This window comes from Vulpes vulpes, chromosome 13, assembly GCF_048418805.1.
Source record: "Vulpes vulpes isolate BD-2025 chromosome 13, VulVul3, whole genome shotgun sequence".
Lineage (NCBI taxonomy): Eukaryota > Metazoa > Chordata > Mammalia > Carnivora > Canidae > Vulpes > Vulpes vulpes.
Genome location: NC_132792.1, coordinates 98,360,366 through 98,378,737, shown reverse-complemented (window position 1 = coordinate 98,378,737; position 18,372 = coordinate 98,360,366). Strand labels below are relative to the sequence as shown.

General features: G+C 40.2%; 1 long non-coding RNA gene across 2 annotated transcripts in view; it reads right to left on the bottom strand.

The window, feature by feature from the left end:
• The window catches only part of LOC140594944 (uncharacterized), a 68,953-nt gene extending 51,061 nt beyond the window's left edge, over positions 1-17,892 (bottom strand). The window contains exon 1 of one of the 2 annotated variants that reach the window (XR_011996210.1): positions 17,150-17,892. This is a non-coding gene — a long non-coding RNA (uncharacterized lncRNA). The remainder of the gene's footprint in view (positions 1-17,149) is intronic. The other variant, XR_011996211.1, reaches the window with a different exon arrangement.
• Positions 17,893-18,372: the final 480 nt, after the last annotated feature.

The window sequence follows — 18,372 nt, the reverse complement described above, 5'->3', positions numbered from 1 at the left end:
CAATTGGCTGGAGTAGTCTCTGACTCTGCACAGAACTCTGCAAGCTCTGGCTCTTTCTTTCTTGGGTTACATTCTAATCAGGCTAACATCCCCATCGTTCCACCAAAACTACTCTTGTGAAGGTCACAAATGACTTCTGTGTTGCCAAATCCATTGCTCAAATGTCAGTCCTCTTCTTACTTCAATATCAGCATTGCTAATCTTTTGTGTTCTTTTCCAAAAGCTTGTATTTTAGAGACATTCAGCTGCTCTGAGTGAATGCCAAATAGCTAAAGGAAACAAATCCATCTAATAATTCAACTAATAAGAATGATGACAACAATAATAGCTACATTCTTGAACTACAATTTGCCATGTGCCAGCCACTTTTCTAAGCACTTTATGTGGATAAATCCTCACTGCAATCCTGGGAGACAAAAACTATTATCATCTTCACTTTACAGATGAGGACTAGCAGGTATAGAAAGGTTGAATAATTTGCCAAAAGTCATACTGCCAGTGTACAGAGTAATTGGTAGAGCCAGCCAGTGGTAGAGCGAAGTAGAGCCTCCATATTTCCATTATTTGACCTCAAGTAGATCAAACTCTATATCAGAATTTTATTTATTTATTTATTTTTATATCAGAATTTTAAAACCATTAAGCAGATATGTTTTGGTAATATCTATATCAGAAAGCTAGAGAACTGAGTTCAAAGATGTCAGGTTCTTGGCAAGATCCCCAAATATTTTGCCTCCTCCACGTTGTTGGCATAGCTCAAGCCATGGCTGGCCATACTGTGCTTGCCTGCAGCTGGAGGAGTCAGAGCACTGTCACAAGAACCAAGAGGGGCATACAGTGGCAGGAGGTCCGTGGATGCCTGTTAACATTCAAGAAGCCCAGAGTTCCCAGAGCAGGGCAAAAGGCCTCAGAAGTAGAAAATGCTCTGATCAGAGGCCAGTGGAGAAATCTTGGGAGGGTCCCCGGAGAGGGAGGGTCCCAGGAACTCAGATACTGGGTTGGGATTCAAGAGTAAAACCCTTATCCCTGAAAAAGGAACTGGAAAAACGAAGCAAGACAGTAGCCCTAAAGACAAAGATTTTTCAGGGGATTATAGAACTTGAGAATCAGGAGCAGAATGGCAGGAACACTCTGTTCTACATCATCAGATCCCCTATACAACCTGGCACACACCCCAGACTATTCAATGAGTTCTAGTTATCTAATTTCAAGCCAAAGCCTGGCACTAATAGTATATTCAAGTTCATAGTTAGTGGACTTTGAGTACAAACATGGCAAAAGGTGCTATGCCAGGTTCTCTTCAACTGGATCTAAGAGTGCTGGGCTGCAATTTCTTGACCACCTCCAGGCTAAGCACACATGAGCACTCCCGAGCACTAACTCCTATGAGTATGAGTTCTGTATGACTACTAAAGACCAGGTTGAGGCCAGGTCTGCAGTTTGGAGTCTTAACAGCCAAGAGAGAGGGAATGTGAAGAATAGAAACCAGGTAGATATGCAATGTCCTTTAATCTCTTCATATTTCTAAATTTCTGTGTAATTGTCCATTCGAGTCACGGTACCAACAGAGGCTAAATGAACCACCGTGCATTCCTGAAGTCTGATTAAAACTGATGGGATAGTCTGATAATTTTTGAATAACCTTAGCAATGGAGTCAATTAAGATCAGAAGCAGATTATTTCCAAAAATCTATTTTTTCCCTTTGTAAATACCCTTTATGTATTGATTTCAACCTTGCTAAAAAATTACTTAGAAATTTTTTGACCTTTGTTGGAATTCTCCATACAAATGACTAAATACTAAAACTAAATAACATCAATACTCAAAACCACATTAACAGATAGAAAAAGGGTTGATTGACATGACTACAGAGGTACTTTTTGTCTTTATTGATACATTGATTTCCCATTCTCCAAAGATGTGGAATTGTGTAAAACTACAAATTAGCTACAATACAACTTTCCAGTGCTCTTAGAATACATTTTGTTTCCTTGTGTCAATGGTATATTTCCCTTTCACATAATTTTATTCCATGAACCATGAAATCTCGGTCTCAGTCATCAAGACTTTAATTCCATGAATCCCTGGCATCATCAAAAAGTTCACATCACCCAAAAGATGGCATTTAGAGTAAACTATTCTTATTCATATTCCATTTTAACACTTCTATTGTACAAAAAAAAGAAAACAACCACAACTTCTATCATAAAGAATAATAGCAGAAGGAAATAGATCAAAGAGGTTAAGTAAAAACTCTTGTGGGTCTAAATCTAAATTGGATGTAGTCATATTAACTCAGTATACTCAAAAGGACTACAAAAAAGACACTACAAGACAGAAATATAAACACTGACTGGCTATTTAGTAGTATTAATTAATCGAGGCTAAATTTCTTAAGTATGATAAGAATATTACAACTGTGTTTTTTATACTTCCTTTTTTTAATTTTTTTATTTATTTAATCATGAGAGACAGAGAGAGAGAGACAGAGAGAGAGAGAGAGAAAGAGAGGCAGAGACACAGGCAGAGGGAGAAGCAGCCTCCATGCAGGGAGTCCAATGCACAACTGGATCCTGGGACTCCAGGACCACGCCCTGGGCTGAAGGCAGGCACTGAACCACTGAGCCACCTGGGCTGCCCAATATAACTGTGCTTTTTAAAGCAGTCTTTATCTTTCAGAAAAGCATACACAAAGAAAAGCATACAAAAAATATTTTCAAATAAAATTCTATAATGCCTGACATTTTGTTAAATATACTGAAGGAGGGATCCCTGGGTGGCACAGCGGTTTGGCGCCTGCCTTTGGCCCAGGGCGCGATCCTGGAGTCACGGGATCGAATCCCACGTTGGGCTCCCGGTGCATGGAGCCTGCTTCTCCCTCTGCCTGTGTCTCTGCCTCTCTCTCTCTCTCTCTCTCTCTCTCTCTGTGACTATCATAAATAAATAAAAATTTAAAAAAAATTAAAAAAAATATACTGAAGGAGTAGAGGAAGCAGGTGTGGAATTTGGATGATGGGCATATGGGGTCTGAATGGTACAAATAAGGTCTACATTTATATTATGATTGAAGTTCTTCATTATAAAATACTGGAGAGTATTCCTAACTTGCCTTGTAGCACAAGAATGTTTTTCTGGAGAGAACAGCTCTTCACATTTCTTTTGCAAACTAAGGTACTTAATCCTCTTGCTTTTTCTTTTTTTAAGTAGGCTCCTAGCTCAGTGTGGAGCCAACAAGAGGCAGAGGCGTAAACTCAGACATTTAACTGACTGAGCCACCCAGACACCCCTTAATTCTCTTGCTTTTAAGTGAACTACCTTAGGATCTCCTTCCACAGCTTTACATCTTTCTCTTCCACTTATGGGGAGAAGAATCAGATGGCATGCAAATAAAGAGAACCAAAGTAGGTAGCAATCCAAAAGGAAGTCATTTAAACATGTCGTTTTGGGGGTGGAGCTTGTAGTCAAACACTGGATTATTTTTTACTTTCTAAGACACTTACTGTTTACTACTGCTCTTTAACACTGGAAAAACCCCTTGCCCACCATTTAGCCTAAGATCTCCCTAAGTCCTCTGTATAGCTGGTAAAACATTAGTTCTGCAATTTCTAGTGTGTAAAAGGCTAGGGAACATTACTGGGTTTTTTTGCAGTGCACTTTCAGAACCATCCTCCCCCCCCCCCCCCCCCCCCCCCCCCCCCCCCCCCCCCCCCGTTACCCTTGAGATACCAACAGCTAGCATTCATTTAGAAAAGTAGTAAATGCCGGTGTCAAGTTTCTAAGTACTAATATCAGTCACTCTGGATGTAAATAATACAAGAAATTATTTCCAGTTTATATGTAAGGAAACGAATGTTGAAGAATATTAAGGAATTTTCAAAAAAATCCATTAGCTATTGAGAAACAGTAAGGATTCAAACCCAGTTCTCACTCAGGCTACTCCAGGCCTGCTCCCCACTGCTGAATGTCACCAGGAGGCATATGTTCTTGTTTCCTCGTGAATTTACATGACCACAGATCTCAGTGGGTGCTCAACTTTGCTAAGAAATCCTGCTACCTTATTTAGTTCACTCTCCCACTATCCCAGAAGGTGACTTCATTCCTTTTTCATTCTACTTGAATGTCCAGCAACCCCATCTCATCTATTCTGTCACAACTGTTGACTTTGCCTCATGTTACCAAAGGAGTCTCCTGTTCTTCCTAGTATATTGTGCACAAACTCTCCTTCTCCCCCCCTCCTTCTGGAGGAGTTTGTCCTAAACAACCACTTCTCCATTGCATCTCAAAGACTCCACCACGGCAGCCCATCAAGGACAGAAACATGTTGTGTTATCTACCATCTATAATAAATGAAATAACTTGTCCTTTACCACATCCCCCCTCCAGCTTCTTCCCCATTTCTCCATTTTCCTTCAGAGCAAAACACCTCGGAAGAGTTGCCTCCAATGACATCCTTCTCTTCCTTGCCTCCTTTTCTCCTCTCCACCAGCTATGATGAAGCTTCCACTACCACCAGAGAAAACTGTTGTCAGAGGCTCTAACCATTTTCCCAGGTTAGTGTGTGGCTGATTAAACAACGTACTCAAATTCTAATAATTCTCAACCATGTTGGTTGTGTCCTCCTGGAAACACTCTTCTCTTAACATCCATGATTCCCAACCCTCTTGAACCGAAGCAGAGATGGGAAAGGCATATTCAAGGAGTGGAAAGGAAATCAGTGTACCTGGTATGTACTGAGTGATGTAAAAGTAGGATGACACGAGGTTGGAACTCAAGGGGACATGGCATCATGTAAGACCTGTTAGGTGAGGGGAAGGATTGGGGAGACTTTGAGGTTTAAAGCAAGTGATCAACATGCTTTTACCTGATATCTTTACAGGTCACTCGGGCTATCGGTGAAAAGTGGACCACACAGATCTGAGAGCAGGACCATGGGCAACAGTTAGAAGGCCCCTAATAAATTCTCAGTAAGTGTTTCTTGGCTTGAGTTAAATTGGGAAGATGAAAGGAAGGCACCAGTAAGCAGAAATGTCCGTAGGACAGAAATAGAACCAAAGAGTGACACTCCAGGGGGTAGATAAAAAGCTCTTGGAATTAGCGAGAGGACAATTTCACCCATGGGATTTGGCCCAGTTCCCAGTAAACCCAAGAAATTGTCAAATAAGCCTCCCTGTCTGGATGTGCCCATGGAGCACATTTGCTCCTCCAAAGGGTGATCACTCAGCCTTCTTCAGCGCCTGTGATTCCTATCTGGCAATGTTCCGCAGCAGGGAGAATTTGACTCATTATCTTCCAGTGTGTCTGTCATGTCACGTTACTCTTCAGGTCCTGACAACACTCTAGAGGCGTGATGCTTTATTACTTGACACCAGTTACCCAGTGCTGCGCCTCATTAGAGGGAGCAGGAAAGGCATGGGCGAGGGGTAACCCGCTTTGTAGTATCCCAACTCTCTCCATGACTCCATTAGTCTCTTGATCTTTTTGTGGTTGTCATTAGGGGCTCAGAGTTTTATGTCCTGGTCAATTTCCAAGTGACAGCTCTTAGTGTCAAAGTGATCAAGGAGAGCTGCTTTCCCCTCCCCGCAGTGACAGCAGCAGACAATCACAGGAAATTGATCATGTTGGATAAACTCACCTGATCCTAAAAATGATATTGGCTCCATGCTCCAGGGCAGGGCAAAAACAACTGAAAAATAATTGCCAGTACACCCCAAAGGGAAATTCTTTCCTTTCCCCAAATTTGACAATCAATCTAACGCAGCGCACGTGACTAAAAATCACTGCTGTGAAGCACGTAATTCCACTTACACACCAAAACACCATGGCAGTTTGGTTCGAATGGGGGGTCAGTCTGTCTAGGTTTTTATTCTTTCCTTGTGAAAGACCTTATTTACAAGAGCAGCAAGGACTTCACAATACAAAAACAATAACCACCTCTAGAACAAATAAGTATGTCCCGCCGTCTGTTGCCATCCATCTTGGTTAGACTAACCAGTCCTCAGCTGTGTTTTGATTATTCCCCCTCAATTTTTAAGACATTAAAAAAATATACAGGGCACACTGAATGGTCTTCCTCCACCCAGTCTTGGAGTTAAACGTGCTATCTTCAAAAACCACACAGCAGTTTGAATTATTTTAGTCTTTCACATGTGGAAAGTCTCTAGGATGGGTTCATTCATCTCTCTAGGAGTGAGCAGTCCAACCTGACCACTGTGATTCAAAATGACGCTTTCTGTAACCAGGAAAAACAGTTTGCATTTTTTTATATTTAATTTCCAAATGTAGCCAGGGCTTTTAATCTTTGCATCCTTTGAATTTGGGGGGAAGTACTGGGGAAGGCACTTTGGATGAAGTTGCTCTCTGAATTAGTAAGAGAGCCTGCAGGGTTAGGTCGTAGATGTATATAGCTTGTGCTGTTCTTTGAAGATCTTGAACTAATTAAGGCATGTCTGCTCACCACTTACAGTACCTGACCTTCCGTCGCCAAGTGACCTGGTGCTCATTTGTATGTTATTTTCGATGTGTTTGATTTGTAGTGTTCTCTCTGAAGCCTCTGCCCCCTTCCCAAGCCCATCAAAGACTGGAGGTTCTCAGTCACCGTGCTCTCCCCTACAAAGCCACACACCATGCCAGTTTGCCTTGACACATCATACTCGGGCATTTCCAGCTAGGAAAATGACCCTGATCAGTGTGCAAGAAACCAAGCAAGCCATCTGGAAAAGAAAGCCAGGTTCAGAGACCTAACAAACGAACCACGGTCAAACTCCATGGCTCTGTTTCCTAGACTCTTTATTGTTTTAATGGCTGGAAAGAGGTTCCATAGTCAATAAACAGACAAAAAAAAAAAAAAAACTCTAAAAGTGTTCAATGAAAAGATTAATTGACCAAGAGCTAGGGAGACTTTGGAAGATAAATGACAAGCTTGTCTAGTTGTTGTCATCCAAGGACAACACCTAGGCTATAGGCGGTTGTGTGCACAATATTTCCCATCTACAAAATATAGTCTATTTATCGCAAATCTATGCACCTATTTACAAGATGGGTAGGTATCTCTATTTTTCTTCACCCTTTATCCTGGATGTACAACAAAGGCCATAGAAATTAGAAAATAATGACTGCTGTTGGAAGTTGTGTAGTGCACAAGATTTCTCGATCTATGCTAGAAGGCTTTGTGGTCAAGGTGTCTTGACAAATGTTAAGCTTAAATCTCTCCAGTATAGGGTGATCTAAGATCTCAGGATGAATGAAGCTCAGTCAACCAGTTAGGCAATGTGGAATAGGGTGCAATTCCAGCTCCACTGTTGACTCATCGCTGTGTTTCTTTGTGCAAGTTTCCTAATCCCATGTGCCTCGGTTTCATTAACTTTCAATGGGCCAAGAGTAAGGTCCACAGTGTTGCTTCGAGGATTTAATGAATGATGTATATGGAAAGCACCTAGCACAGTTCCTGGTACATTTTAGGTGGTCAGTGATAGAGGTTCTTTCCCCTTTTACCTCTAGTGAGATTTCTAGAGATAAACATCAATTCCTGTTTATAAAGTTCTGAGAAGTCCATACTTACATTATGATCTGTAATAGACTTGAGCATAACTGTGAAATATTTTACCTCTATCCTAGACTCCAGTTTATCTCTTCCCCTTGCCTACTTGACTAAAGCCAAGAAGTCCATGCCATCCTATAGAGTAACTGCATGTGGTTATTGAACACTTGGAAAGTGACTTGCACTACTTGAAGTGTGCTGTGAGTAGAAATTATATATTAGATTTCAAAGACTTAGTACCCCCAAAAAGCAAAATATCTCATTAATAATTTTGTATTGATTACATTTTTAAAATGACAATATTTGTATATGTTGAGTTATATAAAATATATCATTAAAATTAACTTGTTTCTTTTTCCCTTTTTAATGTGGTTATAGGAAAATTTTTAATTATATATGTGATTCACTTATATTCCTGTTAGACAATGTTCATCTAGAGGATAAAGACACAGAGATAACCCAAAGATCACCAAAGTTGAGGTGTTTGCCAAGTTCACCAACACCCTGACGGCCAAACTCAAAAACTTCAGGGTGTACCTATACTTATTTACCTCAGTCCCCTCTTGTACCCACACACCACAAAAAGTGCTTTGCATCTGGTGCAGCTGACCTCTTCCTTTCCATTCTTGCTTTTTCTGTTGATGACAAGTAAATACAGAACAAAGTCTAAAGTAATCCTGTCTCTCAATGTGGATGAGCCACATTGAAGTGCTGTGGAGCCACTGGCTGTTAATGGTTTCTGGACTGGACAAGTCAGCTGCAAAGTACAAACTCCCTGTATTTTCTTGAATGTAATAATTGAGATGAATTGTCAAACCAACAGCAATAGAACCTCCCCCAAACAAATGAGTTCAAACCATTCCCCTAATCCTAATCAAGCTCTACACTTTTGTAGGCTACAATAATAACCTTTATTTAAACATTGGCCTCTATTTAAAAGTTTCTGATTGGCCTGACAATGAGAAGTGTTTGTCCCATAGTAGGCTTACAAAACAGAAAGATGTACAGTCTGAGAGGAAGCAATTTAATCTCCCATTTGCTACTAGTTGCCAGATGTTGAGTGTAGACCATTGAAGTCTTCAAAGGCACACACCTCAACTAATTGCCAGCTGAGTATGGCATGGAAAAGATTAGCCATGTGAGGAGTCTTGAATCAAAGGGTCTTTTCTGGGATTTAGCTACTGTTTCCTGCCTTTTGCTAAATGACAAAATACTTTTAAAAAATCATAAAACACCACAAAGGGTGCTTCTTGGGTTTCCAAGGCCCCATTAGGAAAATGCTTCTGTGTATGAAATGGCATGTCTACACAACCACAGTAGTTTATTTTGCACTGGAGATTGTATATGTAATTTTCAAAGTGACACCTTCAAACTGCTAACAAAATAAAGGTTAACTCTTTTCATTCCTAATTCCAGTAATAAATGCTTACAAAAACTAATTATTTATTGCCCTGGGATAAATGCACTTTGAGATTTTTTTTCCCCCAAAGAGAGAAAATTCCAGTAAGAGGTATTGGCCATGGAGAATGAGGAAGCTACTGTAAACAACTATTGTGTTGTGCTCGAGGACTAATGCCCCATTCCTTGATTTGACTAAATATCTTAATTTATCCACTCCATGAAATGTATTCACTTCAGAAAGGCAAATCTATATTGTTTTAAAAAGCAGATGTCACTTAGTTGAGTCTTTGGACCACACAGGAAGCATAACGGTAAGGAAAGCAGGATTAGGAGAGCAGCCTTCTTCTTCATCTCTCAACTCCACCCAAGTAACCGTGGACAGATCACTTAACCCCACAGGGCCTCTGTTTCCCATTAGTAAATTCAGCGTAATAACTCTAGCCTTTCTCTTCAGCACAAAGACATTTGGGTGGCTAGCAGAAATAAGAGTTTAGTTCATTCCACTGCTATAGCCACACAGGAAACAGACTTGACTACTCATTCTATCTCCTACTCCTATTCCTCCTCCTATCACCCATCCAACTTAAAAAAGAGGCAGAGAGGTAGAAGGGAGGTCTGTACAGTAGGACTCAATGAGAAAATAGTGAACTGAAATCTACTCATCCTTAATGGTTTCATGAAAAACTCAGAACTCTTAGCTAACTTGATCTAACTTTATAAGCCATTAAGTTCTCAGTGTCTTTTCTGTCTCTAGAATGATACTAGCCTCTGAAGGCAAGGCAAGAGACCTCCAGACATAATCATCACACATTGTTTATTATCTTTCCATAGAAAAGACATCATTCATGAAGCCAGCAGAGTAGGTGTGGGCAACCTTTGAAAAATGGGATAACAAATTGTCTATTCCTGTCGCACTGTAGTTCTAAAGATAGAAGGGGGAGAGAACAAAGACAATGCCTAATCTGACATGTGGTTGACAAAAAGTGGAGAAAGTATCGTGGGGTACTGCACAGGCCAGCTCTTGAAGTTTGTTGTATGATGGTAGAGAAGCAGGGTATTGCGTTGCATCCACAACACTGAATATGAAGAATACACTACCTCAAAGTGTGAAACATATGGAATTAAATACATGGATTTTGAATATAAAATATCAGATTTCGGGCCACCTGGGTGGCTCAGTGGTTGAGCGTCTGACTTTGGCTCAGGTCCAAGGTCCCAGGGTCCTGGGATCGAGGTCCTGGAATCCTGGGATCGAGTCCCACATCAGGGTCCCTACAGGGATCCTGCTTCTCTCTCTGCCTCTGTCTCTGCCTCTCTCTCTATGTCTCTCATGAATAAATAAATAAAACCTTTAAAAAAAATAAAATAAAATATCATATTTCAACAAAATGTTTGTTGTTTGCTGCTTGGATTTATCCTGCTCGAGGGAACATACTCACTTCCCTTTGCCCTTAAGGGTTCTTTGGTGTAAGTTCTTGAGAACTTAATTTCCTGGATCCTTCTGATACTACCAGTGGTACTTGTAACTCAAGTGTTTCAAAAGACAGATCCTCAGAGAGGATCCTTATGAAGTCACAGGGAGAACAGGCTAACTTTCATTCTTCTAAAAAACAAATGCAGATAGGTCAAACCAAAGATGATAACTAATTCTGTGAGGTCCTCAGAAGTATCAGGCTGTGTTATGGGTGTTTCTGGAGATAAATAGCACATACCCTAAATACTCAGTGTGCAATAAATATACTTATCCTATCTTTTTTTATTTTCAGTCTACTTGTCAATAAAACTGAATTCAAAAGGTGCTGGAGTTCTGTGAGGCCAGTGGGTTATACTGGAGATCCTGTTTGGAAGCCAAGAGATAGAAGATAAGAGTTTTTCCCTTGAGTTTCCTCCAAACTTGGTATTTTCTGACTTTAAAATGCCTCTTTTTTTAAGATTTATTTATTTATTTATTTATTTATTTATTTATTTATTTATTTATGATAGACATAGAGAGAGAGAGAGGCAAAGACACAGGAGGAGGGGGAAGCAGGCTCCATGCTGGGAGCCTGACATGGGACTTGATCCCAGTACTCCAGGATCACGCCCTGGGCCAAAGGCAGGTGCTAAACCACTGAGCCACCCAGGGATCCCCTAAAATGCTTTTGACAAGAGGAAACAACACATAAGACAAGACTTCTGCTTATAGATGGCATAACAGAAACCGAATTTATCCTCCTGCCTTAAACAACAATAACAATAACAAAACAGGACAAAAATTATGACCAGTTTTCAGACATTTAACAGTAGGCAGTATGGAACTGTGATCCCTGAAAGAATGGTGACTGACTACAGTTGATGAAAGCAGTGTTCAGGCCACAGGGCAGGGAAGGAGAACCTGAACAGAGGCTAGCAGTCCTCCTAAGTTGAGGAGGGAGAGATCAGAGTCCAGAGAAGCCAAGGTAGCTGAAATTGGAAAAAGATAGAGAATCGGGGGTAGGGGAACTATATAATGAGAGTGCTCTATTTGTCTGTAGAAAGGTCCCCTCAAGTCCTTGGTTGAATACTGACCTTCAAATGCAAGAGAAGAAATCATCAGAGTTGAGAAAAAGAATCATCAGATATAAATACATACAATAATGTCCAAAGCTCACACAGGGCTGGGGGTAATCTGGGCCTCCCACCCCAGACAAGGTGGAAAGACATTGTTATAGGGGAGCATCATGTAGAATCCACGAAAGGGTATTACCTTAGTAAGAGATAAAATTAGACCTAGACTAAAAACTGCTCTGGATCTGCCCTAAAAAAGCTTATCAGCAAATCAAAAAGACAAGCTGATTCCAAGTCACTTAACTGTGTACCAGAACAAAATTCAACAATATTTTTAAAAACACAACAAAGTTTAAAAAAACCAGCAAATAACAATTCATAATATGTAGTGCCCAATAAAAAAAAAATAATGATATGAAAAGAAGCAAGGAAGCATGTTCTATAACAAGAGAAGAGTCAATAAATGGAAACAAACCAAGAAATAACAGAGATGATGGGACTAAACCAATAAGGATGTTAAAAACCAACTTAAAAATTAAATAAAATGGAAAAAATATAGCTAAAAAGTAAAGATGAAACTATAAAAAAAATTAATCTAAAAGTAGGCAGAGGGCAGCCCAGGTGGCTCAGTGGTTTAGCGCCGCCTTCAGCCCAGGGTGTGATCCTGGAGACCCGGAATCAAGTCCCACGCCAGGCTCCCTGCATGAAGTCTGCTTCTCCCTCTGCCTGTGTCTCTGCTCCTCTCTCTCTCTCTGTGTGTCTCTCATGGATAAATAAATAAAATCTTAAAAAAAGATAAAATAAATAAAAGTAGGCAGAGAGGATGGGTTTGCCTGGGTGGTTCAGTGGTTGAGCATCTGCCTTCAGCTCAAGGTGTGATCCCAAGGTCCCAGGATCCAGTCCCACATGGGCTCCCTACATGGAGTCTGCTTCTCCCTCTGCCTATGTCTCTGCGTCTCTCTCTCTTGCTCTCTCTGAGTCTGTCATGAATAAATAAATAAAATCTTAAAAAAAAAATGTAGGCAGAGGATGAAGATAAAAGGAACAAAGAAGAAATGGAAGAAATAGAAAGCAAATAAGATAGAAGTTTTAAAGTCAATCAAACAGTAAATCACATTAAGTGTAAATTGTCCAAACACCAAAATTAAAATACAGAGATTCTGGGATGCCTGGGTGACTCAGTGGTTGAGCATCTGCCTTTGGCTCAGGGTGTGATCCTGGGGTCCCAGGATCAAGTTCCACATCAGGCTCTTTGAAGGGAGCCTGCTTCTCCCTCTGCATGTGTCTCTGCCTCTCTCTCTCTGTGTCTCTCATGAATAAATTAAATATTTTAAAAATAATAATAAAAATAAAATACAGAGATTCTCAGATTGGATTAAAAAGCAAAATCCAACTGTATGTTATCAAAAAACCTACTTGAAATATAAAGACATGGATAAGTTAAAAATAAAAGAATGAAAAATTATATACATAAAAAATACTAATAAAAGAAAAGTTGGAGTGGCTATATTAAACAAGGTAGATTTTAGAACATAGAATATTACCTGAGATAGAGATAAAGAGAGAGATTTTATCGTAAAGGAGTCAATTCATCAAGAGGATGTAACAATCTTAAGCTATGTAACATAACAGAGTTTCAAAACATATGAAGCATAATTGATAAAATTCATAAGAAAAATAGACAAATTCACAATTACAATTGGAAAGTTCAATCAATACTCTTCTCTCAGTAACTGATAGAACAAATAGAAAATTGGCACAGATACAGATAATTTAAACAAACTCATCAATGAAATTGGCCTAATGGACATTTATAGAACACTCCACTCAATAGCACCTAGAACAGTCACCAAGATAGATATACTGTGGCCATATTGTGTGTGTCTGTGTGTGTGTGTGTGTGTATAAATTAATAAAACCAAAAACAGAAAATTATGAAAATAAGAGTTTGGACTTTGAAAAGATGAAAAAAATCGATAACCCCCTAGCCTGACTGGTGAAAAATAAAGGAGAAAAGACATAAATCACCAACAGCAAGAATGAAAGATAGGATATCATTATAGATCTTACAGTTGTTTTAAAAAATAATAAGATAATATTTTGAATTTGATGCCAATAAATTTGGTAACTTAGATGAAATGATAAAATAATTTGAAAGACACAATCAAAGCTCTTTCTAGAAGAAACAGATAACCTGGGATCCCTGGGTGGCGCAGCGGTTTGGCGCCTGCCTTTGGCCCAGGGCGCGATCCTGGAGACCCGGGATCGAATCCCACGTCAGGCTCCCGGTGCATGGAGCCTGCTTCTCCCTCTGCCTGTGTCTCTGCCTCTCTCTCTCTCTCTGTGACTATCATAAATAAATAAAAATTAAAAAAAAAAAGTTGTTAAAAAAAAAAGAAAGAAACAGATAACCTAAGTAGCCTTATTTATAATTTTTTAAAAAAATTTTAACCCAGAGTTTAAAACCTTCACATGGAAAAAATTCCATAAAATTTGAATTCTTCCAAATATATAAAGAATAAACAATACAAATCCTAGGCCAAATTTTTTTCATAAAAGAGGAGTGAACACTTCTTATCTCATAAAGTAACCTTACCTTGAGACCAGAACCAAACAAGATATTACAACAAAAAAATAATTATGAACCAATTTCCCTCATAAACATAAACATTAAAATCTTAACAAAGTTTTAGAAAATCAAATCCAGTCATACATAAAAAGGATAATACCTTATGACCAAGTGGAATTCATCCCAGGAATGCAAGATTGGTTTAATATTTAAGACCAATTGATGTGATTCACCATCTTAACAAACTCAAAGAGAAATTACAAGTTCATCTCAATAGATTTGGAAACAGCACTTGATAAGATTTAACATCCACTCACAATAAAAGCTCTTAACAAACTAGGAATAGAAAGAAACTACTTCAACTGATAAAGAGCAGCTACAAAACCCTAGAGCAAACATTATACTTACTGGTGAAATGTTTCCACCCTAAAATCAGCAATAAGGTAGACTTCTTTCTCTCACAGACTGGGAGAAAATATTGCAAAACATATATTGGATAAAGGACATGTATCTTGAAACTTCAACAGTAAGAAAAAGAAACCAGTTAAAAGACAAGACAAAGAATTAAGTTAAACACTTTACTCAAAAAAGATATACAAATGGCAAACATAGAAGAAAATGCTTAATATCACTAGTCTTTAAGGAAGCAAATACACGTTAAAACCACAATGAGATACCATTGCACACCCCTAGGATGGCTAAAATTTTAAAAACTATGCTGACCAGGATGCTGACAAGGATATAGCAGAACCAGAACTTTCTTCACTGCTGGTGGGACACAAAATGGTAAAGCTCTACTGGAAAACATTTTGGTGGTTTTGTTTTGTTTTGTTTTGTTTTGTTTTGTTTTTTAAGCAGGCTCCATGCCCGGTGGGGGCGCTCGAACCCACAACCTGAGACCAAGACCTGTGCTGAATTCAAGAGTCAGAAGCCCAACCAGCTGAGCCACCCAGGTGCCCCTGGCAGTTTTTTATAAAGTTAATAATACTCATACCGTATGACTCTCAACTCCTCTAAGGTATGTATTAAAAAGAAATTAAAAGTATACATTTATAAAATCTTGTACTCAAATGTTCATAGCAGTTTTATTCATAATAACTAAAAACTAGAATCATATAAGTGTCCATCAATTGTTTAATGGATAAACAAATTTCAATATATTCATTCAATGGAATGCTATTCAGCAATAAAAAGGAATAAACTAATGATACATAATAAATAATATGGATGAATCTCAAAAACTTATGGTAAACAAGAGAAACTAATCACAGAAGACTGCATACTTTGTGTTTATGTGAAACTCTAGAAGAGACCAAACTAGAAAAAACAAAAGGCAAATCAGTGCTTGTCATGTTTGACAAGAGGGGGGAAGAGGAAAATGCCTACAAGGACACAAGGGAACTTTTGGGGTGATTAAATTTGCTGCTATAGACAACTGTATTGAAATTTTTGCATGAATATATGCTTTCATTTCTTTTGGGTATATCCCCAGGAGTAGAATTGCTGGGTTGTATAATAACTAACTCTATGCTTACTTTGAGTAACTATATCTATATCATGATTGCAAGATGGCTATACACTGTATATATTTATCAGAACCTAAAAAGTTATACACTTAAAATTAGTTTTATTGCATTTAAATTATACTGCAATAAAGTTAACTTCCAAGGAAATAAAACAAAAAAGTTGAGATCAAGTAGGGAAAACAATCATGAATAACCCTGAATTGTGCACTTTACTGATGCACAGTGCTCAAATTAACAAGATGCCCCCAAATCTCTATTCACTTTGTGCTGTGTAGACCTGGCCAAGTCCAAAATCTTATGTGCCTACTCAAGAATGGATAGGAACATAGGCATTAGAGAGAAAAGACTTGGGTTTCACTCCCGGAGCCATCACCTACCTACCAGCAGACGGGTCTGCGGTATGCTCACTCAGTTGTCCCTAAGTGTCCCCCGCCTCAAGTATCTGCCAATTCCCTTGGCACCTCTCCCATCCTCTGCAAAAAGTATTCTCTGTAAGTATTTCAGATAGGGATTTCCTTCTTCAATCTTTCCAGGGTTCTTCATAGTTTCTGTGAAGATCTTTCCACTGGGAAAATGCCTCCACTTGTCTGTGTGTGAGTGTGTTTGTGTGTGTGTATGTTCTGTTATTTTCAAGGTCTTGGAACAGAACACTGTGTCCTTAGTCCACATTCTTGTTTCTCTCAGAGCTCAGTTTCCTCACCTAAAAATTACAGTCTTCTCCTCTCAAGGTTGTTGGAAGAACCACGTAGCATCATGATGTAAAAGAACTGTCTAAAAGGGAAACCGACGAGCGCTGGGTGACTCAGTCAGTTAAGCATCTGCCTCTGGCTCAGATCATGATCCCGGGTTCCTTGGGATCCAGCCCAGCATCGGGCTCCCTGCTAAGGAGGGAGTCTGCTTCCTCCCTCTCCCTCTCCCTCTGCCCCTCTCCCTGCTCAAGCTTGCTCTCTGTCTCTCTCTGTCTCTCTCTCTCTCTCTCAAATAAATAAATAATATTTTAAAAAATAAAATAAGAGGGAAACCAGATAAAAGGCCTATAATTAAAGCCAATGTGTTCTCTAGAATGAGTTAAAAGCCAAATATGAGATTTCTCATTAAGAACTTAACTCATTCACTAATAAATTTTTCTCATCTATATATGTCCTAGTTGAGGCCTCCCACTCTTCCAGGAAATTCCAAACGTTCATTTATCCACAAAGACAAATTAAATTAGTGCTGGATTTTTAGAATGAGAAATAGATGAGAGATGATTATGACGATAGATGATAGATGATAGATAACAGATAGACATACAGGTGATAGAAAGGAAAAAGTTGTTTTGTGTTTCTAATGTTTTTTAAAGGAATATTACATATACTTATAGATATCTTTATTTAGAAGTGATGAAGCTGAAGTCCAGTATATAAGCGAATCCTCCCCTGGAGCGGTCGTCTAAAATTCTGCCTTCAAACACAAAAGAAAGTGCATGTGTTGTCTTTTCTCTGTCATATAACACATACTTGAAATTTTCAGAAGCCTCTTTAGCTTCTCTCAGCAAATGGAAGAGGTTCTCTGCCCCTAATTACACGAATTGCAGCACAAACACTCACCTGATACTGTGCTCAGCCGGGCCTGAAGCTGCCCCACCAGGGGTTTTCTCAGGACAACAGAAGTGCCAGAGGAGAAAGAACAGGCCAACGGCGGAGCCCGTGGACACCGAGACATGGCTTGGGTGGGCAGACCCGCGTGGCACTTGCCCCGAGCTCAAGTCTGGGTTCCAAAGGGCCGCTAACCATTTAACACCTTCCTGGGTAAACCGTGTCCTGCTCAGAAGCCTACAGATATCAGGCCTAAATGCCAACTATATTTAGCTAACAAAGGAAACACTGAGCTTGGCCAGAGTCACCAAACACAAAAAGCAACTGGCAATCGTGTCCACCTGCCAGCGGAGCGTGGACAGCACCCGCAGCCGGGAGCCCGGGCACGGTCAGTCCCTCCCGCCGGTGCCCCACCGCCCGGGTGCAGCAGGTCAGGCTGAAGCGAGAGGGCGGTTGTCCCCGAGACGCTTGCTCACAGGGCTTCGGGTGCGATGGAGACGCATGTGAATAGCGAGTAATAGAGAGTGACATTCCTTCTGTCGTGTCAGTTTCAAAATCCAGCGGGATGGAGATATAGATGTCAGCTCCTAGGACAGGCTGGCTTCACTGCCCGTGGACATCACATCGCCAGCACCTGTCCGCTCAGCAGGTTGTGTGCCTTCAAGTGGAGGAGTAGGCATGATTCCTCCCCAGCCTCTCCTCCCCAGGCTGCAGTGGCTGTAAAGGGGGTGCCTCCCCTCGGTCTGTGCCAGCACATGGAGAGCAGTCAGGGGAGACCACTTATAATTATTTGACGCAGATGGCCATTTCATTAGCATATACACCAGGCAGCCTGTTACAGGGCGCTGAGCTGCCTATCAACCCCTCCCCCTGCGCAAGCCTTTGGGCTAGCAGGCAGTGTGTTTTAAGCAAAGAAGAACCTTCTCAGGCCACCCCGGATGCCCGTTTTGGGAGACAGGCAGAAGTGTTTTAGGAAGCCCTAAAAGAATGACAAGTTTCTGGATTTGTGCCACTTAGGAGTGAGACACAGACACAGAAGCTCGCCTGTCCCTAAATGAGGTCATCAGAGCGTGTGGGATCTATCGTTCTTGCCTGTACGTTTCTCAGGCCTCGTTCCATGGGTTTAGACCATGTGAATCCGTAGCGGGTTGTGAATCGTAGAATTGGACCCTCACAATAACACTGAGCTAAGACTCATCTTGGCTGTTCCCTGGTCCCAGCACAGAGAAAGGAAC